This window comes from Mus musculus, chromosome 2 (assembly GCF_000001635.26).
Source record: "Mus musculus strain C57BL/6J chromosome 2, GRCm38.p6 C57BL/6J".
Taxonomy (NCBI): Eukaryota; Metazoa; Chordata; class Mammalia; order Rodentia; family Muridae; genus Mus; species Mus musculus.
In genome coordinates this window covers 124,476,974-124,497,044 of record NC_000068.7, presented here as the reverse complement: position 1 = coordinate 124,497,044, position 20,071 = coordinate 124,476,974, and the positions used below count along the sequence as shown (strand labels likewise).

Below are 20,071 nucleotides of genomic sequence, written 5' to 3'. Positions count from 1 at the left end.
CAGGTAGACATATAGGTGTGGTCACAAACCTGTGGCTACTCCAATCTGTGTGTTATATGATTCCAGCTAGCATGATTAGAGTAGCTATTTAAACATCCCATGCCTGACAGCCCATAATAATTCATAGTATCATTGTAGAATACTACAGTGAGCATGACAAATATATGAAGAACAGATCAAATCCTTAACTCTCTGTCCATTTTTTTAAGAGTATAAATCCAAATAAAATACATATGTAACAGACACACAAAAATAGTGCTCCTTAGTAACACAAACAGAAAGTGAGGATTTTCACATGACCCACAGCCTTTTCTTGGAGGAGACTCTTAGAGATTATAACGGAACTCAAGAGAAAAGCCTCAGACCGTGTGCACAGTTCATTCAGTTGTACTAGAAGCACAAGGGTGCTGAAATACGAACAGGTTGAGCATTGGATTCAAAGTCTTCTTGAAGGTAGAGACAGAAAGACTTTATATCAACGGACTTCTGTGATTTGTAAATAATATCCACTTATCGGAAAAAATAACATATATATTCACATCCTAACATGAGAAGTCTGTTTGGTGCTCTTGAGTTCTTCACAACCAGCTATTTTGAAATAAATTATGAAAGAAATAATGAGGAAAAGTAATGCAGATGCCACCCACCCTCTTGCCTGATCATAGCTGGTGATGGTGAAATTTGAACAGAAATCCCGGAAATCTGGGATTTTAGAACTGTTCCCTGTTCACCAGAAAAGGTGAAGCAGACATTCTTTTTCTCACATTCCTCTGCAGGGAAAACCACGCCCAGCACAGAAATGAGTCTAGCTCTTCATCTCTAAAGGGTCACCTATTTTCTAGGAAAGACAATTGCCAGTGACCAGGCATGAGAAAGCCTATTCATGGAGTAGTAACTTGTGGACTACAGACTGAGTTATCTGAGTAAGACTGCTGTGATAGTCCTTTAGGGAAATGGCAGAGAATCCAAGTCTTTCCCGACTTGGCACACAGATGAGCCTTTTCCAGGATTTGTTTACATGTAAACTGAAGAAGTTCTAAATAATCTTGAGGGTAGAGAACATACTACATTCTCTGAGGCCAAATTATAACAGCTCAAAGCACCCTGAAAAGGAATAAAATGGAGAAAAGAGACAGAAAATCAGCAGCCAGAGAAATGTTTGGCAGAAGCCCAGCATATGTTTGGCATCTTCCTAGACTTCTGCCTGTCTGCAGAATGATCACTTAGGCACCAGTGTCTCTATTCAAACACTTGTGACCCTCTTCCAGATCTTCATCAATATTTAGCAGGTCAGAAAATGTAATGTCAATGTGTCCCTCTCCCTATGTCCCGCATCTCCAAGACAGCTGCTCATAAGGACAGCACGGTTCATCTGCATGACACACTGCATGGAAACGACATCCCATTAAGCATGTCCTACTCCATGAAAATATTTTTCCTGAGAACCTTAGCAAATTCTCTCTAAATCAGAAGTACTCCACTCCAAACAAACTACATGTTTATTTGTTTTAAATAAAAGATGAACAGATGTTTACTTATAACAATACAACAATATTGTACCAATATCATAATGGGACTGGCAGGTAGAAAGGGACAATTATTCAAGTGCTGTAAAACTTGAGTTGCTGATACTGCTAGCTTTAGATATAACTTTGGTACAGTCACTTACCAAATTTGAGATAAACTTGAGTTTATCTCAAGTAAAGAGAGAAGGAGATGTCTAAGACTGCTCATTAGTTGTATGATCTGTGTGTGGTCTGCCTGTATGGCCAGTTCTAAAGCACCGTGCAGTAGAAACCATTATCGGTACATATTAGAGTATGTGGTAAGTAAGTTGGGGGATCAGGTGCCATTCAACATCCAATAGGATCTACTTGTCCTGAGAGGCAACATTCCAGGATCCCAGCAGCACGTGATGTTATAAATAGTACCAATATACCCTATCCATATAAGCTTTTGACAAAGCTTAATTGGTAAGCTAGGCACCAAAAGAGATCAATCACAGTATATTAGGTCTTGGATACAACATCATGCGATTGCTTTGGTTTCCTTTTAAAATTAAGAATACCCCTCCCTTTTTTGCTTAAAAGGAGCATCTTTTGTGAAAGGTCTGAGTTCCCAGAAGCCTCTGTTTTGTGAAATTATTAAGTAAATGGGAATTACTTGAAGACAAGCACTGCAGTAAACTGACGGTCTACCTAAGAGTTCAGGAGGCTGCTGACTAATTACCACGAAGGTAGGACATGCACTATAGATACACCGAGCTGTACATACTCCGGGCAAAGAAACAATGCACATCCCGGTGGAAGTACAGGAAGACAGCAGAAAAGGCCATCAAGCTACTTAGGACAGGGTGGTTTAATGTACTGGCTGACTCATTCCTGGGATTTTCTATTCAATAATTTTAGGCCTTGATTGACTATTGATAAGTGAAATTACAGAAAATAAGATATGTCAGGGAAAGGGAATGAAAACTACTGTCCTTAAAGTATATATATGCTTTTCACTCTATAAATGGACTTTTCTCAGGCTCTTGACATCAGTGGTACCACAAGACTCCCTTCCTATCCCTCTACCCCTGTCCTACTTCTCTTTTAAGCATATGTGCAGAAATATTTGAGCATGAAATCAAAAAGCCAGAGGATGACATTGGGGACATTGAGAGACACTGAGGTGTCTTTCCTCAATCCTCTTATTATCCTGGTTTTTGAAGCAGGACCTTTTACTGAAACTGAAACTCACGGATGGACTAGATTTGCTGGCCAATGAGCCCCACCATTGGCCTTCTCTGTCCTTCACTGCAGTAAGTAAAGATGCACATGGCTGTAAAGGGGGACTGGGGATCTGAACTTAGGTCCTCATTTCTCTTTTTCTTTTCTCCTTTTCTTTTTCCTTTCCTTTCCTTTCCTTTCCTTTCCTTTCCTTTCCTTTCCTTTCCTTTCCTTTCCTTTCCTTTCCTTTCCTTTCCTTTTTTCTCTCTTTTCCTTTCCCTTTCTTCCTTACTTTCTTTCCTTTCCCTTCCTCCCTCCCACCTTCCTTCCTTCCTTCCTTTCTTTCTTTCTTTCTTTCTTTCTTTCTTTCTTTCTTTCTTTCTCTCTTTCTTTCTAAGAATTGTGGCTTTTTTAGCACCAACAGACACAGTACGTATCATCTCTTTGTCGTTGATAGTAGGTTATAGCATAACTTGGCAGAAGCATGGCAGAAGCCAGACCCAACACTTGTGCCTCCTGATTCTCTCAACAGCAGGCATGACTTGAGAAGTTTGAGTGAGATACAGTTAGGCCTGAGAATTCCTGTGATGGTTTCTGAGCAAGATTTTCTTTCTATAACTTAGACATTCAAGTGTCATTTCAGGAGGACAATAATGTAATTGAATAGCATGCTATCCTATAACCAAAGATTCACATTTTTTATTGTTTTTAAACTTTACTCAGGAAGACATCCTTGAAACATCTACAAAGAAGAGAATTTGTGACAGACATACAGCTAGCTTTCTGGGCTTTTGGAACTCTGCTTCCTGGTATTTATGTCCTTCTAGCTCCCTCCCACATCACTCCAGGCTTGGGTTCTGTGATCAATAGAATACAGCAGAAGTGATGACAGTATTCCACAAACCATACTATGGCATTATAAAGTATGAAGAGTGATACCTTGGTTTTGTTCTCGGACCTGAAACAGGTACTCAGAAGCTCTTGGAAGGCCCTGGCTTCTCAGGGAAGCTGACTCTTTGGAAAAGATGTACTGATGTGTGGCTAGCCTTATTTTCAGGGTCCTTGCTTTCACTTAGTTAGTCATCTGCTCAGTCCATAGAGGAAATCCTATCCTCTTCCAGAATGTCCTCCGTGGTCATAGATTATCCCTTCCCTAGTTGGACTGGGTCCAAGTATTTACTACTTGGAATAAAATTTCCTCCAGAATAACAAGAAAGGTTTAACAGGTCCCAGATACCTTCAGGATGAGGATTAGCATCCAACAAGCAAACGGTGATCAAGAGCTTGGGACTTTTAGCCTCACTTTTAACCTTCAGGAAGAGTGAGCAACAGCTGGGGGCTAAATTATTAACTGTTGATTAGTGATCTATCAAATCATACTGATGTACCAAAAATATCTTTTGGGAAACCTGGGCAACCTGGGCAATGAAGGTTACCTTCAGTTGTCACCTTGATGAGACTGAGACATAGCTAGGAAATCATTTAAAGCACCATTCTGTGAAAAACTACAGGAGTTTCCAGTGAGGACTATGATGACGTCAGGCATAGGCTGCGAGCCCAGGTGGAATAATATATCTATTTATTTATTTATCTACGTGTCTAATATATCTATGTATCTATGTATAATCTATGTCTCTCTCTCTCTCTCTCTCTCTCTCTCTCTCTCTCTCTCTCTCTTTCCTGACTACCTTAATGTGAACTGTCATGCCTTAATGATCTAAAGCCATGAGACAGACATGAACTTTTTTCCCCTTAGGTTGTTTCCCTTGGGTATTTGCTATAGCAACAGAGGGTCTAATGAGCACAGAGGTATAGCCTTCAGGACTCATAGTCACTGCTGAATCACTCAGAGAAGCAAAGGTTACAATGTAGGGAATGGAAAGAATAATAGGAAACACCACTGAAGTTGAAGAGAAGACCAGAGCTGGTGTGCTTAGCAGCAGTTGACAAGCTCACTGTTTAGAAATGGGTTGTTGACCATTAAATGCAAAATTTACAAGCCTGGGATTATTTGATCTCTTCCCACTTACCTACTTTCCCAATATTATCTATTTTTATAAGCAAAAGTATTTCAAAACATGAAAATGCTTAAAATACACACTCACACTCTTATCTCAAATCCTGGATTTAGTCAGAGAGGCCTATGCTGCTTCTGGCTCCCAGAGCTGATCACCCTGTTTAATTGGATTGATGGTGATGGCTGTAATTGCCTTCAATGAGACTCTGTGCCAAGTCACTATGCTTCTTATATCAGGGCTGGCTGGACTTGTGGAATACATACAGAAGAAGAAACTAGTTATTGAGGGGGATCATAGCTTTCCAAGCCATGTTTGCTACAGTGGAAGACTTTAGAATGTTTATAGGAAGCCTAAGGAAATATTTTTTGGAAGCAGGTTTTCTGACCTCCACCCCGACCCTAGATGTGTATACAGAGAAATGGCTGTTCTAGGCCTCTATTACTATTTAAATAAAAACATTTTTTTAAACATTCAATGAAGATTAGTATTAGGAAGTCTCACACTTTCTTCCTGTTTCATTACTATTTATTGTTATAAACTTCGACAGCCTTGAAAATATGCCTTCACTGTTTTTCTGTGTCTTTATATATATTTTTAATAAGGTCTTGCTGTGTAGCTTGGGCATTCCTTGAGCCTGCCATCATCCAGTCTTTACTTCGTGAGTGCAGTAGATAATAAGGTCTATCTTTCAGTTTTCAGGATCTATGCAAATGACAGCATGGAAACAGCCAGAGGTGACGTACAATTTTAAAGAAACAGTATTTTCTAGACAGAACAGGGCTGATACACATATGAGATTACAGAGACTGTGACACCACAAACATGAAAAACTCCAGGCAGGCCAAATCACAGCGTGGAGGAAGGGATGAAGGCACAAAATCGCAGCCCCAGCGAAGATGCTATTCACAAACATTAGCTACTAGGAAATGGAAGATTAGTTTTCTTCAGTGGTGTGACCCTGGGCATCTCCACCCCACTCCAGGGCAGGCCTCATGCTCAAGACTAGTTGGTCAGAACAGATTTTGGCTCCATGATTTCTTCTCTCTCTCTCTCTCTCTCTCTCTCTCTCTCTCTCTCTTTCTGTGTGTGTCTATATTCGTTTTACCTTTTAACATTTTGTTTTGAAAGGGAGAGAAAGAACAGAGTTGGGTGGGTAGGGAGGGCTTGAGAGGAGTTGAAGGATGAAAAAGAATATGCTAAAATTATACTGTAGGAAAATTTCAAAGAATAAAAATATGGTTAAGATTTAAAAAAAAAGCAATTTTGAGTACAAGCAGGTGCTTCCACACCTAGCATAAAAAATATTTGTAAAAAGCCCCCAATATCTAGTAGAGTTTATCTTACTTGTTTCCCCCTACGATCTGAAAACTTAACAGTTTCTAAAAGTAACATGGTGAATAAGAGAAGATGTTAAAAATACTAGTCTCTATGTGTAGACAGAACCGTAATTAATACCTAGGAAGCCAGATGCTCTACAGAAAAGATGCCTCTATTTTCCAATTAACACATGGTGAGTTTTACATTTTTCAATTGGAAGCCCAGCCTCCGAACAAGCAAGGCGTCCAAATGTACTGCACACACACGTAGCTTCAGAGAGACGTCGCACACTGTAAACACACCCCATCTTATTAGCTTCAGAACTGCTCTCATTATAAACAGACTCGCTTATCCGTCCTCCTTCTGATGCACATGAAGCAGAACTTGGATGTGTGCCCTCTTGAAAAAAACCGATTCCTGCCTTCACCAACCAGATGGTGCACATCCTCTACACCCAGTCCTCGATGGGAATCCAAAGGGGTTTCTATTGTGTTCTATAATATGATTAGTAAATCCGCAATAGCGTGTTCTTACAGAGACTTCTGGAAGTTAGACAACTTGGCTAATGTGGTCCTGCAGAGTTGGATAGAAGGCCTCATGCAGCCGAGGAGTCAGGGCTATGAGGAGGGGCTTCTGCTTTTTAATTCTTCCAAAATAGGCTGCAGTGGAGGTGTGGGGCCCTTCCACATTGGCTCACAAAGAAGCTGTCTTCTGTCTTTGAAACTTAGAGACAAAAAGTCTGCTGTCTCATAAAAGGGCTAATCAAGCAAGAAAGCCTCTCTCTCATCCCCTCCCTCCCTTCCTTTGCACCCCCCTCCTGGTCTGATCCTGCCATATCATATTTGTAGTAGTCTTCATTCACCAGCACCACCAGCAGAGACAACACCCACTTCTAACTACTATTTGAATGTAGCACTCACCACAACAGAAAAAAATGCCATTCTGAGTTTAGCCAACAAATTGGGGAATAGTATACTGTCTCATACCTTGGAGATGGCTCTGTCTTGGTAGAATCTAGAAAGGAGAAAAGACAAATACATGCATTAGTGTTTTATTACTCCTGATTTTTGAAACCATGGAACTGAATTAAACAAATATAGTTTTTCTAATAATTTAATGAAACAGCTAATTTCTCCACTTAATCTAACTATTTGGGAACCATTGGGAGTGAGGGGGAAACATTTGGGGGCAAGGTTAGAGGAAGCATGCACCAAGTGTAAATACCATGTCAGTCTAGGCATTGGAATTGTGAAATAGCATTTTGAGGCAAAAAAAAAAAAAATCATACACACACACACACACACACACACCCAACCAACCAACCAGCCAACCAACCAACCAACCAAAAAAAAAAAAAAAAAAAAACCCTTTGACAGCTTGAAGATTGCCTGTCAACTGAGTCTTATGTATCCTATTGCTCTTCACAGATCAGAGGAAAAAAAATTCCTCTGTGTTAAGACCCTGTTCACCAAATGTAGCATCACAAATCAGTCTCTGTACAGTAGTCTAGTTTAGCAGTAAGGCTATGCTGGTCATGTGACAGCAGCATGGACTCGGCATAGGTCACATCCTGTGACCCGTGCCATTCTGTAGACCTGAGTGTGAAGAAAAGCTTTTGAGTAGCTCAGTGTAACGCCTCTGCTGAAGTTTGATGCTCAGTTCAGCCGAACATCGCATCTTCTTCTTACTTTGCTTTTCAGGAGCTCTCTTTTATATCCTGAATCTGTGTGCATTTCAACTGGGGCTAGAAAGATTTAATTAAAAATAACTCCATCACCACCAAAGGAGGCTGTACTTGATCAATAGTTCCGGATCTGAGAAACATTTTCCCCTGAATGTTGCATAGTTCTCAGGGACCTGGACTCCTTCCCTTTCCTAAAATGTAAGATTGCTTCTCTGTTTGGTATTTTGCCAATTAGAAGAAGAAGAAAAAAAAGGTTGTGTTGAGCAAACAGCTAGCAAATCCATCAAAAGGTTAGGGTTCTTTTTATTTGAGTGCTCTTTCCTAATGGGTGGAAATTGATTGATTAGCTCACCTAGAACAGACTTAGCCTTGGGGAGAAACAGCTTTGTAGACCTTAGTGGACTGGATTTTAAGAGCAAAAAAGAGAGTAGAAAATCAACATTAAGAGTTCAATGGACTTCAAAAGCAGAGAAAAACAGGGAAACACAGTCTGAGACTATATTAAAATTCTTTCATTTATTTCCAATCAAATAGCCTCGTAATAAATTATACTGTTACCCTGTCTAAGGGCTCTGTCTTAGCTGGGAAGGCATCCAGGCTATGATCTCCAAATTCAGGTTTCACGGAACCTTTCCAAACTTTAAAGTTTTATGGCAAAAGTATCCCCTCATAGACAGCTCCCCTTTCCCTTCCCCTCCCTCTGCAGCTCTGCCAACGTTACTCGCATTGGCTTTGAAACTACTTTCAGGATGAAATTTGTCTACATATAAAGTTTGCCTTTTAGATAAGGCAAGAGGTAAAAGTAAGCAGCCATTAATCCCCTGCCTTTGGCTAGAATCAAGAGAAAAGAACTTCATGAAGGCCAACCGCTCTGATCTCGTCTCTCACCATCTTTACTGTTCAGTCTTTGCTAGCTACAAGTTCTATGCTCCTCACACAGAGAGGAAGGGTTTAGAGAAAGTGACATTTACATTTGAATATGTGTGAACATCTATTGGCATGCTTGTGAAACCATAGATCCTGGGCCTAGCTCTCATGTACTAAATCAGGCTTGAGCATTCTAAGTGTTCTAGGGAACTGGAGTTTGGAGATCACCATTTGAGAAGAACTGACTGCTGAATGTGAACTGTATCAGGTCTTGTAAGCTGAGTGTCAAGCGTTGAGTCAGAAGGTATTTTAAGTGGATATTCAAGGTGGTGCAGCAGTGCAAGCCAGCAAATGCAGTGTATGGACACTGAGAACACAGGACTGCTAATCTAAAGCCAGTCTGACTCCCTAGCCAGTTGTACGCAGTAAATACACTGAGACAAAGTGGTTTTCAACAAATACAATCTCTTTCTTATTTACAGATCCCTGGTCCCCACCTTTGTGATTTCCAAACAGATATCTGACCTACTAAGCACCGAAAGGAAGAAAGCTCAGGTGATACGGGTTACTTAATGTGGTACCCATTTACAATTTAATTTTAAATGATTCACAGAATCCTTAAAAAGACTAGAAGGACTTAGGGGAAAAAAAGGTAGTCTACTCTTCCCCATGTTTTCAAATGAAGATGCTTTCAAATAAAGAGATGAAAGTTCCTGGGGGAGGAGTGAAAGGATCTAAAAGATTAATGAAAAATGTTAGCCACAAACTTGACTAATTCCCAGGTGTCTGCTTTCAGATGGAAACATCCACAAAGAACTATCAAGTAAATACAATTAATCATAATTAATCATGTACTGTCTGAAATTGCCTAGAACCAAAATTCTGAAATGGACACATGGCGCCCTTATGCTGGCTCTAGTTCTCCACCAATTCACAAAGTATTGTGTTGTTTAGTTCAGCACAAACCTTCCAACCTCCAATCATAAGTGATATTGTAAGATAAAAAAAATCAATGAAATGCCCACATACGTACCACCAATCTTTGCTTATAAAACATCCTTTTCCAACACACATACGGTTTGCACAAATGATCATGAACACATCATCACTTCCCATGTGCCAGCCTTAGGGTCTCCCTTCATTTGTAAATGCTAACTTTGGACTGACCACCTAAGTTACTCGAACAACATGATTAAGCTAAAATAAGGGGTTGTATACAAAGCCAACCTTTAATGGGACACAGACATAAAAATGTATAAAAAGTTGTGTTCTTGCAACTATTATTTTGTTGAAATGGAAAAATCCAACAGTAAGACATAGGAACTAATTCAAACGAGACACTGCCCCTATGTTTTCAATATTGTTGTGGGGTCAGAGTGACATGGTCTCTGTGGTAATTACTTCTCTCTTGCTGTGACTAAGTGTAATAAGCAACCAAGGGGAGCAAGGGTTTGCTTGGCTATCTCAGAATTCTCATTACTTTGTGGTGAAAGGAGTTAAGTCCCTTAGGCGGTGAGGGCAAGAGCCTTGGTAGATCATAAGCTAGTCATGTAGAACACGGCACCTTTCCCCTGAAGGGATGACCAGCTCTCTTATTAGGCTGAAGAAGCATAGAATGTGTGGACTGCTCACTCTTTGTGGACCTGAGAGGAGCTCAAAAAGGACAACCCTACTAAAGAGGACTTCAGCTTACCTTCCACCCTGAGATGCTCGAGTCTGTCGGCAGGGTGTAGCAGAGGTTTTCCACCTTTGGAGCCTCTCCCTGATTGGCAATTCTTTTTCACTTTTCCCTAATAAATGCAGGGCTGTGTCCTGCCTAGGCATTGGGTTGCGCAGAGCACTGCCACATTTCAGGGAAGGCAAAAGGCAGGGCATAAAGATGCCCCTCAGTCTGTTTTCCCTGAGTGAGAAACACAGGTATCGGGGACCATTGCTGTGGTTACTGGTCTCTTGTGGACTCAGGCACCACTGGCATACCGCTGGGAGCTGGGGATAGGGGTCCTCGGTCCTTGCTTCTCCCAGGATAAATGGGTGCCAAGAGTACGGAGGGACTGGAAGCCTTCTCTGGGAGATGTAGGTGAAGCTCCTCAAGACAAAGGCCTGACGATGGTGGATATGAATGCAAACACCTTACTCAGGATGAGCCAGAGATTAAATACCTTTTGCAGGGAGAAATGCCCAAGAAGGGAAGCTCATTGGCTGAACGCTGAGGGCGTATCTAGATACCTCATTAGCATGGAAAACTTCAGGTTTTATGCTATGACTGAATGCTATAGTTCTTTCAGTGGGATGTCATGGTTGCATGTTTTAGAGCAGGTAGAGGCAGGCAGGGTGTAGCCCCACTCTTACCAAACTCAGTTCTGAGATTCACAGAGTCTGAGCTCACTTCACCTTAGTAGTTCTTCTGTCTGGTAGCATGGTCCACCTACCCCGCAGATTAAATGCATTTGCTCTGCACAGTCATTGTCAGCCTTCTCTTACTCATCATGAATGTGTAACAGTGAACTGGGAGGTCATTGACTGGCCTTGACTTTGGTGGCTGTTGTTTATCCAGACCCCTAGTCAGAAAAGCTGGGAACATTCTCAAAAAAAAAAAAAAAAAAGACAGCATCAGTAAGCAGAGTTAATGAAGAGGAAGCAGGGCAACATATAGCCCTCTCCCAAAGATGTGCTTCAGCAACTTGAGTCACTTCTTCCATCCAGACCCTACCTTGTAGTTCTAGCACCTCCCAAGAATCTATTCAAACTCTAAACCCATCAGCGGGCTCATTCAGGATGAGGACAGAGACCTCCAGATCTCCATGTCTTTAGAGAGCCCCCGGAGCTCACTGAGAGACCTACTTTCCTTGACCTTTCTCAGTCCAATCAAACTGACAGATGACCAATCGCAGGCCCAGAGCAGCACTCTTGTCTACATTAATCTTTCAGACACTGCTATAACTTTTTTTCTCTCTTTTTTTAAAAGAGGTGTTTGCCATGGTGAACTTGGCCTTCAGCAGGGAGCCCTTATCTCCCAGCCCTCAACTGCACCAGACCAAACTATGCAGTCTATTTTTCTCTCTTCCTTATCTGTTAGTACCTAGCAACCGTTGATCTTCCCAGGTGTCTCTGAATGGCTTTCAAGTGAACATCCTCTGGATCGCAGCCACAGCAGACAGTTCCCAGAAGCAAGGTCTCCAGGCCTTTGGCCAGGCCCCCACCTTGCTTGTGATGCCTTTATCCCTTACATGCAAGCCCACACACGACCTTGGATATATTTCTTCCAGTCTTCTTTCAGCTGATAAATACCTGATCATTCTTTAAAACCACATGCCACACCTTTTCTGTGGATCTTAATTTCCTCAGACACAGTCTCTTCCTTATTTGTGCTTCAATGCCAGTTCTTCCTACCCATTTCAGAATACTAATCAAAATGTATTAGCAAGATCTGTGTATAAAACTGTCTCCCTGCTTAGACAAGCAAGCCTTACTACCTTTGCAATGAATATAAAATGTCTGCTTTATGCTGGATATTTTATATTCTGAAATGTAGGATGAAGAATAATGAGAATATTTGATGGATAACCAATAAATTCCCCGTTTGGGCATCAGTGAAGGAGTGCTTTTTGTGAGGTCTCTAAAAGATGCTCCAATTGTCATTAACCACCTACTCACTCTTCAACTGTGGGAAAGATTAGGCATTTAGTTGCCAGCGTGTTGGGTTTGCTAACTTTAGAAAGTGGAAATTATTTCCACAATGAGCACCGGCTTTTATGAACAAATGAGAGGGGACTGGGAACCAAGGAAAAGAAGTAAGTAAGCTCACACTCTTAAAGCTAAGAAGGTAAAGACAAATGAATGGCATCCTCCAGCATGTGTAAGCCTCAATGACAACCTTGCTACAAAGAGGGTAGTGTGAACTACGTTGTCTCTGTTGATGGATTAAGTTCCTCCAGGCAGAGTCAACTGTGGGGCTGTTTCACCCCGAGTTCTTTGCCTCTGATTTGTTTTTTCTTTTTAAAGAAAAGAAAAGATCTTGATGTTTAAAGCTTTTCTTCTGGTTATTTACAAAAAAAAAAATTAAAGTCTTTCTAGGCAATTGTCCAAATTCAAGAGCTTAAGCTAAAAATCCCCATTTTAGAAAATTTCATGCAATTCTCTATTTGGATTGAGGGGACAGCTCTTTTCTTGACTAATCATAGAACAAAGAGTAATGAATGCTTTTGAAAATTCAGACAGAATTAGAAGTCAGGACACTTCTCAGAGGTGAGTGGATCTTGCAGGGTTCAGGGAGAAGCAGAGAGGTAGGGCCATCATTAAGTTCCATGCCCAACCAGTAGCTTTTCTGCCTACTCCCTCACTGAATACATTCTTCTGTGTTCATTATGGTACTTCCCACTAATCTGAAGAAAAACAATGTGATTGCCAATGTTGATATATATATATATATATATATATATATATATATATATACAGTTAATGCAGTTATGAGAAAAATAATTTGGAAAGAAAGTATTATGAATCCAGTTTTCATTGATTTGACAATTATAGAGCTACTATGCAATGCAAACAAAAAAATTATACAATCTCTTTATAATTTTCATGAAGGGCCCTTCTAGATGCAAATTTTTACTTATGTAATTTTCACAGGCTATAATTTGACACAGTCTCTGTCTCCTAACCAAGGGGTTTGTTGTAAACACTATTTAGTTTGTAATTACCATACAGTTAAATGACTAATCACAGAGATTCACTTCATGATCATTGAGAAAACTGGCCACACTTAACACAGATGAAATGAGCACCAAGGAAAATGGGGCTGCCTCTCACACATGCTCAGCCAATCAACCCGAGCGAAGCCACCCGGCCACAGCTACAGTGTGGGATGAGAGACAATTAATTTGTATTGTCTGAGTCAGAGAAACGTGAGGCTTAGACCTATTGTCTTGCTTCAAGTCCACTTGGATGCCAGGAAGGGGAATTGCAGATGAACCAACTGGGAGAGGTGTATTCCTAAGAGCACGAGGAAGAACCAGGAAACTTATGCTTTTACATTTTCCTCACCACCAAGCTCCTCTCTGTGAAATGTTCTTTTTGAGAGTATTCATTTTTAATGTATCCTTAGAAAACATTGGTTATTCCTTCCTCCTGACACAGCTTCTATTACCTTAATTTCAGAAATGATGTGTAGTTTGGTGACTGCTGGAGACTAGAGCCAGATTGTAAAATGGAAAATGCCATCCAGAATGCCTCTAACAGCAAGAACCAACAGCCTGCCCTGGATTCCACTCCCATCGCCTTCCCGAGGGCACCATTTAGTACCTACAGATGCTGGTGTCTTGAATGCATGTTGCTATAGTCAGCTCTCTTTGCCACTCTCCCTCTGGCTCTGTCCACGCATTACTCTCTTCAAGCCTCACCTGGCACATTTCTCTCCAGTGTCACCCAGGTAATCCCTAGACACAGGGATTTGAGATATAATACATGAGAGTCCCTGTGATAGTCCCAAACTTCTGCACTCATCTGTGCACGTCATTCTCTGGCCACACATTTGTGGCATGTCTACCTGTCTTCTTCGTTTTTCCTTTCCTGCTATTTTTCTCTACCTAAACTCTTTGTCCTATCTTGGTAGCACTGAATTGCTTTTCTTATAACTTTAGGATATGTCAAAAGAAATCTGTTTCCACCTGGCATTTGTAGTTACCATAAACAAGTCTAAAATTTATGAATTACTTAAATACTTGACCAGACCCAGATGTCCCTGACACCTTAAAGCAGTCACCTGCAAGATACCCCTTGGACCCAGAGTTTCATGGAGTCTCTTGTAATTATATATTGCAAACTTGGAATCTGTGTTCCTTTTTTTCCTTTTTTTTTATTACATATTTTCCTCAATTACATTTCCAATGCTAGCCCAAAAGTCCCCTATGCCCCCCCCCTCCCCTCCCCATTCCCACTTTTTGGCCTTGGCATTCCCCTGTACTGGGGCATATAAAGTTTGCATGTCAAACGGGCCTCTCTTTCCAGTGATGGCTGACTAGGCCATCTTTTGATACATATGCAGCTAGAGTCAAGAGCTCTGGGGTACTGGTTAGTTCATAATGTTGTTGCACCTGCAGGGTTGCAGATCTCTTTAGCTCCTTGGATACTTTCTCTAGCTCCTCCTTTGGGGGCCCTGTCTGTGGTCCTTTTTAACATTTACACTGACACTCAATCTCCTGTGTTCTTGGGTACATTGAGAGATGAGGCTTGTGGAGATGACTGTGCCTTCAAGTCTTCACACATACAAATGGGGTTTGTGCCTTTGTGTGAGGATTTGAGGGAGTCTGCCAAGCCATGTTGTTTTCCTTCTTGCCCTTCTCCTGCATGGAGCTGTGGCAAGATGGTGCCCTCACTAAAGCTAAATCAAAGCTCTAACCCACTGGTTTTCAACCTTTCTGATACAGCTACTCATACTGTGGTGACCCCCAGCCATAACATTATTTTGTTGCTATTTCATAACTTTTATTTTGCTTCTGTTATGAATCTTAGTGTAAACATCTGATATTCAGGATATTTGATATACTACACCCAAAATGGATCATAACCCACAGGTTGAGAACCATTTCACTAACCAGACATCTTCATCTTGGAATCTGCTGCCTCTAGTTCTTAAGGAAAGATATTTCTATCATTTATAGATTACTTAAAGTTCATTGTTACAGCACCAGGAACAGACTAAGACAGCTGCCAACCTCCAGCCTCCAGCCCCAATCAAGATCTGACTGCAACTTTATGAGAGATTCTGCGCGCACTTCTTAGGGTTGCTGTATAGAATGCTACAAATAAGTTGGCTTATAAAGGCAGAAATTGATTTCTCCCATTTCCAGGAGTGAAACTCAATGTGTCTGTGAGGCCGTGCACCCTCTGGACTGTGGGTAGATCCTTCCTGGTTCTTTTCTAGTTTCCAGTGTGGCAGTCCTCAATCTTGGTATTTTCAGGTTTTTCTAGCATCCCCTGTTTCCACACCAATGATTTCTTCACACAATCATACTGGATTAACATCTATGCTGGATCAGTATGATGTCCTCTTAACTAACAACATCTAAAGATCAGTATGATGTCCTCTTAACTAACAACATCTAAAGAGATTTTACATCTAAGTAGGACTGAATTGTGAGGTACTTGGACTTGGGCCTTGGTTATTATAGTGATAAGGGTTGAACAAAGTGTCTTGAACCAAGCAAGCTCTGTAGCATACTTCAGACCCCAAGAGACCCAAATCTAGAGCTACTAAGGTGAACTAAGTCAACCTACAAATCTATGTGAGTTAATTGTTAGTAGTGTTTACGTCCCTAATTGTGGGTTGGCTGCTCCACAGCAACAGATAGACAAAATTATTTTCTTTACTCAGGTCCTCACAACAAGCATTCTGGCTGCTGGCAACATGCTCTAGACATTTTTTTCTTGCAAGATTACTTGGGCCTTTTGGATATTTTCCCTTGTTTATTTTTGACATTTGTTTTAAAGACAAGATCTTGCTATGAAGTCCGATCAAAAACTTGGTGGCTAGACCAGGATGGCCTCAGACTTGGGTCCATCCTCCTGCCTCTGTCTCAAAGTGCTAGAAATATAGGCCTATGGCATCCTATTCACATATGCTTGGTAGTTAATGCAACAGACATGGTCACTGTTTCAGAAGGTGCCTTAGGCAGTATGTCAGCTTCTGTTCCCCACTGGTATACATTGAAATGACCAAAGAAAAAAATTCATCAAAAGTACACAATAGAAAGAAAAGGGCAAGGGATATCAACAGACCAGAAACTGAAGAATTGACTAAAGGTGCAAAGGAGATAGAATTATATTAGAAGGTGAAGCCAAAACTCCATACAGAACAGCTAAGAAGCCAACTGCTACACTGTGTGTGGCCTGCTTTCTGTACAGAGCCCACACAAGGCCCACATCAAGTCAGCGGGGCTGTAGGAAGACTGAGAGGTGTTGTCAGTGGCAGCAGCAGCTCCCCTCCATACAACCTTCACCTGAAATACCCTGTGGATAGCATCTCCTGAAGAGGTACACTCTCACCTGCATCTGTGACAGAAAAGCTACAGCACCAGGATAGAGGATTTGCTGCATGCTCGCTCTCTCCTGCCACCAAAACCCAGGGCCAGTCTCCACTGAGGTTCAACTCTATACTCCATTAGAGGGAGCCAGGCCACTAAGCACTCTAGTGTATGGCCTGCCTACCTATGATTTAACAACTCATTGTGTGAGAACTGCTGAACAAGGACATTCTTAGAATTTCAGCCTTAGCATTGACAATTAAAGCCAAGAGCTTCTTTGTTGAGGAGACATGGCCTGTGCATGGGAGGGTATTTAACAATATTCTTAGCCTCTAACCTATTAGATGCTGCCTCAGTTATAACCTCCAAAGTGCCTCTGGACATTGCTATATATCCACTGAGGAAGAAGCTGCCCCTAGTTGAGATGTGTGTGTATGTGTATGTGTAGACATGTGATAGCCAGAGGACAACCTCAGGTGTTATTCCTGCTCAGGAGCCATCTGCCTTGTCTTTTCAGGCAGGGTCTCTCACTGACTAGGCTAGCCTGGGTAGCCAGCAAGTCCCAGGAATCTGCCTGTCTTCATCTCCTATGCAGTGCTGTGATTATGAGCTTGTACCACTGTGCCTGGCTTTTTATCATGACATTGGGGTTGGAACATAGGACTTGACACTTAGTCCACCATCAGCTTACTAACTGAGCCATCTCTGCAGCTCCTGCCTCTCTAAACTCTTGACTGGCCACTCCTCTCTGGGTATTATTAATTGTAGACCAAACAACACCATTCTCTCCAGGAAATATTAGTCATGTCTAAGTTTTACTATGACTCCTATGCACCAAATTCTTTCAGGACTTTGCTTCTTCCTTTAGATGAGCTACACAAGTGAACAGACATCAACCAGATAGCTGGTCTTTAGGCTGCTATGGAGGTTCTCAGCAGCTCAGAGTTGGGAACTATGGACTGAGATAGAGGATAGGTTTTGTGGTACCCAAACCATGCCATGTCCCAGTAATGGCAATATTAAACCCAAGGAGGAGGAATGCAGCTTTCACAAAGGAGAGGCTGGAGTGGCTGATACCCTGGATGTGGATGCCAGTCTGCTGCAGTTCTCTCAAGGAACAGGTCTGCTACAGGTTTGCACCCTAATCTCTGTTCTACTTAGTCTTACTATTACTGTGATGGAACACCATGACCCCAAAGCAACTTGGGGAAGAAAGAGTTTATTTGGCTTATACTTCCATATGACTCTTCATCATCAAAGGGTGTTAGGGCAGGAACCCAAACAGGGCAGGAATATGAAGGCAGGAACTGATGCAGAGGTCATAGAAGGGTGCTGTTTACTGACTTACTTCTCAAGGCTTGCTAGCCTGCTCTCTTATAGAACCTAGGACCACCAGCCCAGGGACCAAACCACCTTCAATGGGCAGGACTCTCCCACATCAATCACTAGTTTAAGAAAATCTTCTCTAGGCTTGCCTACAGCTTGATCTTATGGAGGCAGTTTTTCAATTGAGATTCCCTCCTCCCAAATGATGACAGCTTATGACAAGTTGACATAAAACTCACCAGCACAACCTCTAAAAAGGAAAGAGGCCTTGGAAAAGGGAAAAGACTTGCACTCCAGGCACATCTGCCAGCAAAGGTCAGGGAGAGGACTTGACAGACTGTTCGAGGGCAGGCGTCATGGTGTAGCTTTGTTAGTGAGCTGTCAAGGCTGGAGTACTGGGAGGAGTCCTCTGGGCAGACCAACTCCCACTACAGGAAGCCAGAGTGAATGCGATGGGGGCAGCCCATCTCCACCAGGGTCAGGTTTTCTTACAGCTGGGGATGCATACAAACAACCTCCATTTGCTCTTTTCCGATGGTTTGCCATAGCAAGCCAACATCAGCAACCTAACTGGTGTCTAGTCATATGGGTAAGATCACCTGTCAAGTGACATGGAATTTTTGTGTTTTGTAATTTCCAAACACGCCAAGGTAGGACCTTGGTTTTGTTTTTTGTTTGTTTGTTTTGTTTATTTGGTTGTTGTTTCTGAGACAAGGTCTCACTATTAGCCCTGGGTAGGCTGGAACTATGTTGGCCTCAAACTCAAAGAGATCTATCTGCCTCTGACTCCTGATTGCTGGGATTAAAATTGGGTACCATTAAGTATGGTGGTACCTTATTTTTCAAAAGCAATATTTACTGCTCCAGCAGTATTCTATAAAATTTGCCACTCAATTAATTTTGCTTTTGTAAATAAAGTTTTATTGGAATGCATCCACATTCACATAGTGGATGGTTCTTTATAAGGACCAGAGTAGAATAATCTTGACAGACTTGATAGCCAGCCACAACAGCTGGAATATTTAACTTGGCCCACATAAAAGGTTTTCAACCCCACATCACTGAGCACAGAATACAACCTTCCTTTTTTTTTTTTTTTTTTTTTTGAGCTATAGCTTTGTATACCAAGACATAAAGCCAATTTTTAGTTGAATACTGATAGCTTCTATGCTTAGATTTGGGTTTCTCTGAGTTTTGGATGAAGGGAGTTGTTTAAGAGAGGCTGGAAAGACTGCAGGCAGGGATTCATTTGGGGAACCCATCAGGCAGGGACAATAGAGTGAGAGCAGTTGGGACATGGAGCTGAAGAAGTGGAGGGGCTAGGGACTCATGTTGACTATCTGGAGCTAGGGGCCTTCAATGAGAGAACGTGTGACATTTGTCTTCTGAATCTAGGTTACTTTATTCAAAATGATGTAAAATGGATCTTTTGCCAGGATACGGCTTCTGAGGGGCAGGAATGGGGACTTGCATCTGACTTAGTGATCTGATCAGGGAAATGGGGAAGGGGAGCCTCTTTAGAGATGGGGGAAGGAAGTAGATACAGAAGGAGGGAGGTCTGCAAAAATAACAATAAGGATGTCTTAAACCTATTATGACATATATAATTCTGTGAAAACATATATTTATTCCTCATAAATATACATATGTAATTTTAATGAACTTTTCTCATCTGTGCTGACAAGGCTCCTCCAAGAGCCGAACACAAAACAAAACAAAACAAATTCAAACCCTAATACCAGGCATGAGAAGGCCTCTTTGAGTTGTTGAGCAGGACTCTCCAAAAGACTTTTAAAATATGCAGCCTACTGCTATTGCCCTTGGTTGTCCCCCAGAGGTAAAAGGTAAGTTTCCATTGCCAAAGATACCACATAGTTCAAAAGCCAGAGGCTCTGAGCTAGAATTTACTTGAGTGTCCCTTCCTTAGGAACTATCAGGTCACCAAAGGCACTATGCAAGCTTCCGAAGGAGGTCCTACCCAGCTATGATGCCTATGATCTATGATCTACAGCAACGACAAGCACAGCATGATAAAGCGAAGGGGACAGTAGTAGCACAAATACATTGGTGCTAATCTCCAATTGAACTCAAGACCTGCTTCACAAGAAGAAACCCGTGTCTGGTACT

The 20,071-nt window shown here is 41.6% G+C and overlaps 1 protein-coding gene across 9 annotated transcripts in view; it reads right to left on the bottom strand.

Annotated features, from left to right (window-relative positions):
* Positions 1–20,071, bottom strand: part of Sema6d (sema domain, transmembrane domain (TM), and cytoplasmic domain, (semaphorin) 6D) — a 577,847-nt gene that overhangs the window by 170,745 nt on the left and 387,031 nt on the right. For all 9 annotated transcript variants that reach the window (XM_030249369.1, XM_011239427.3, XM_030249365.1 and 6 more), the window contains one exon: positions 7,033–7,060. The gene's annotated coding sequence lies outside the window, so the exon portion shown is untranslated. The remainder of the gene's footprint in view (positions 1–7,032; positions 7,061–20,071) is intronic.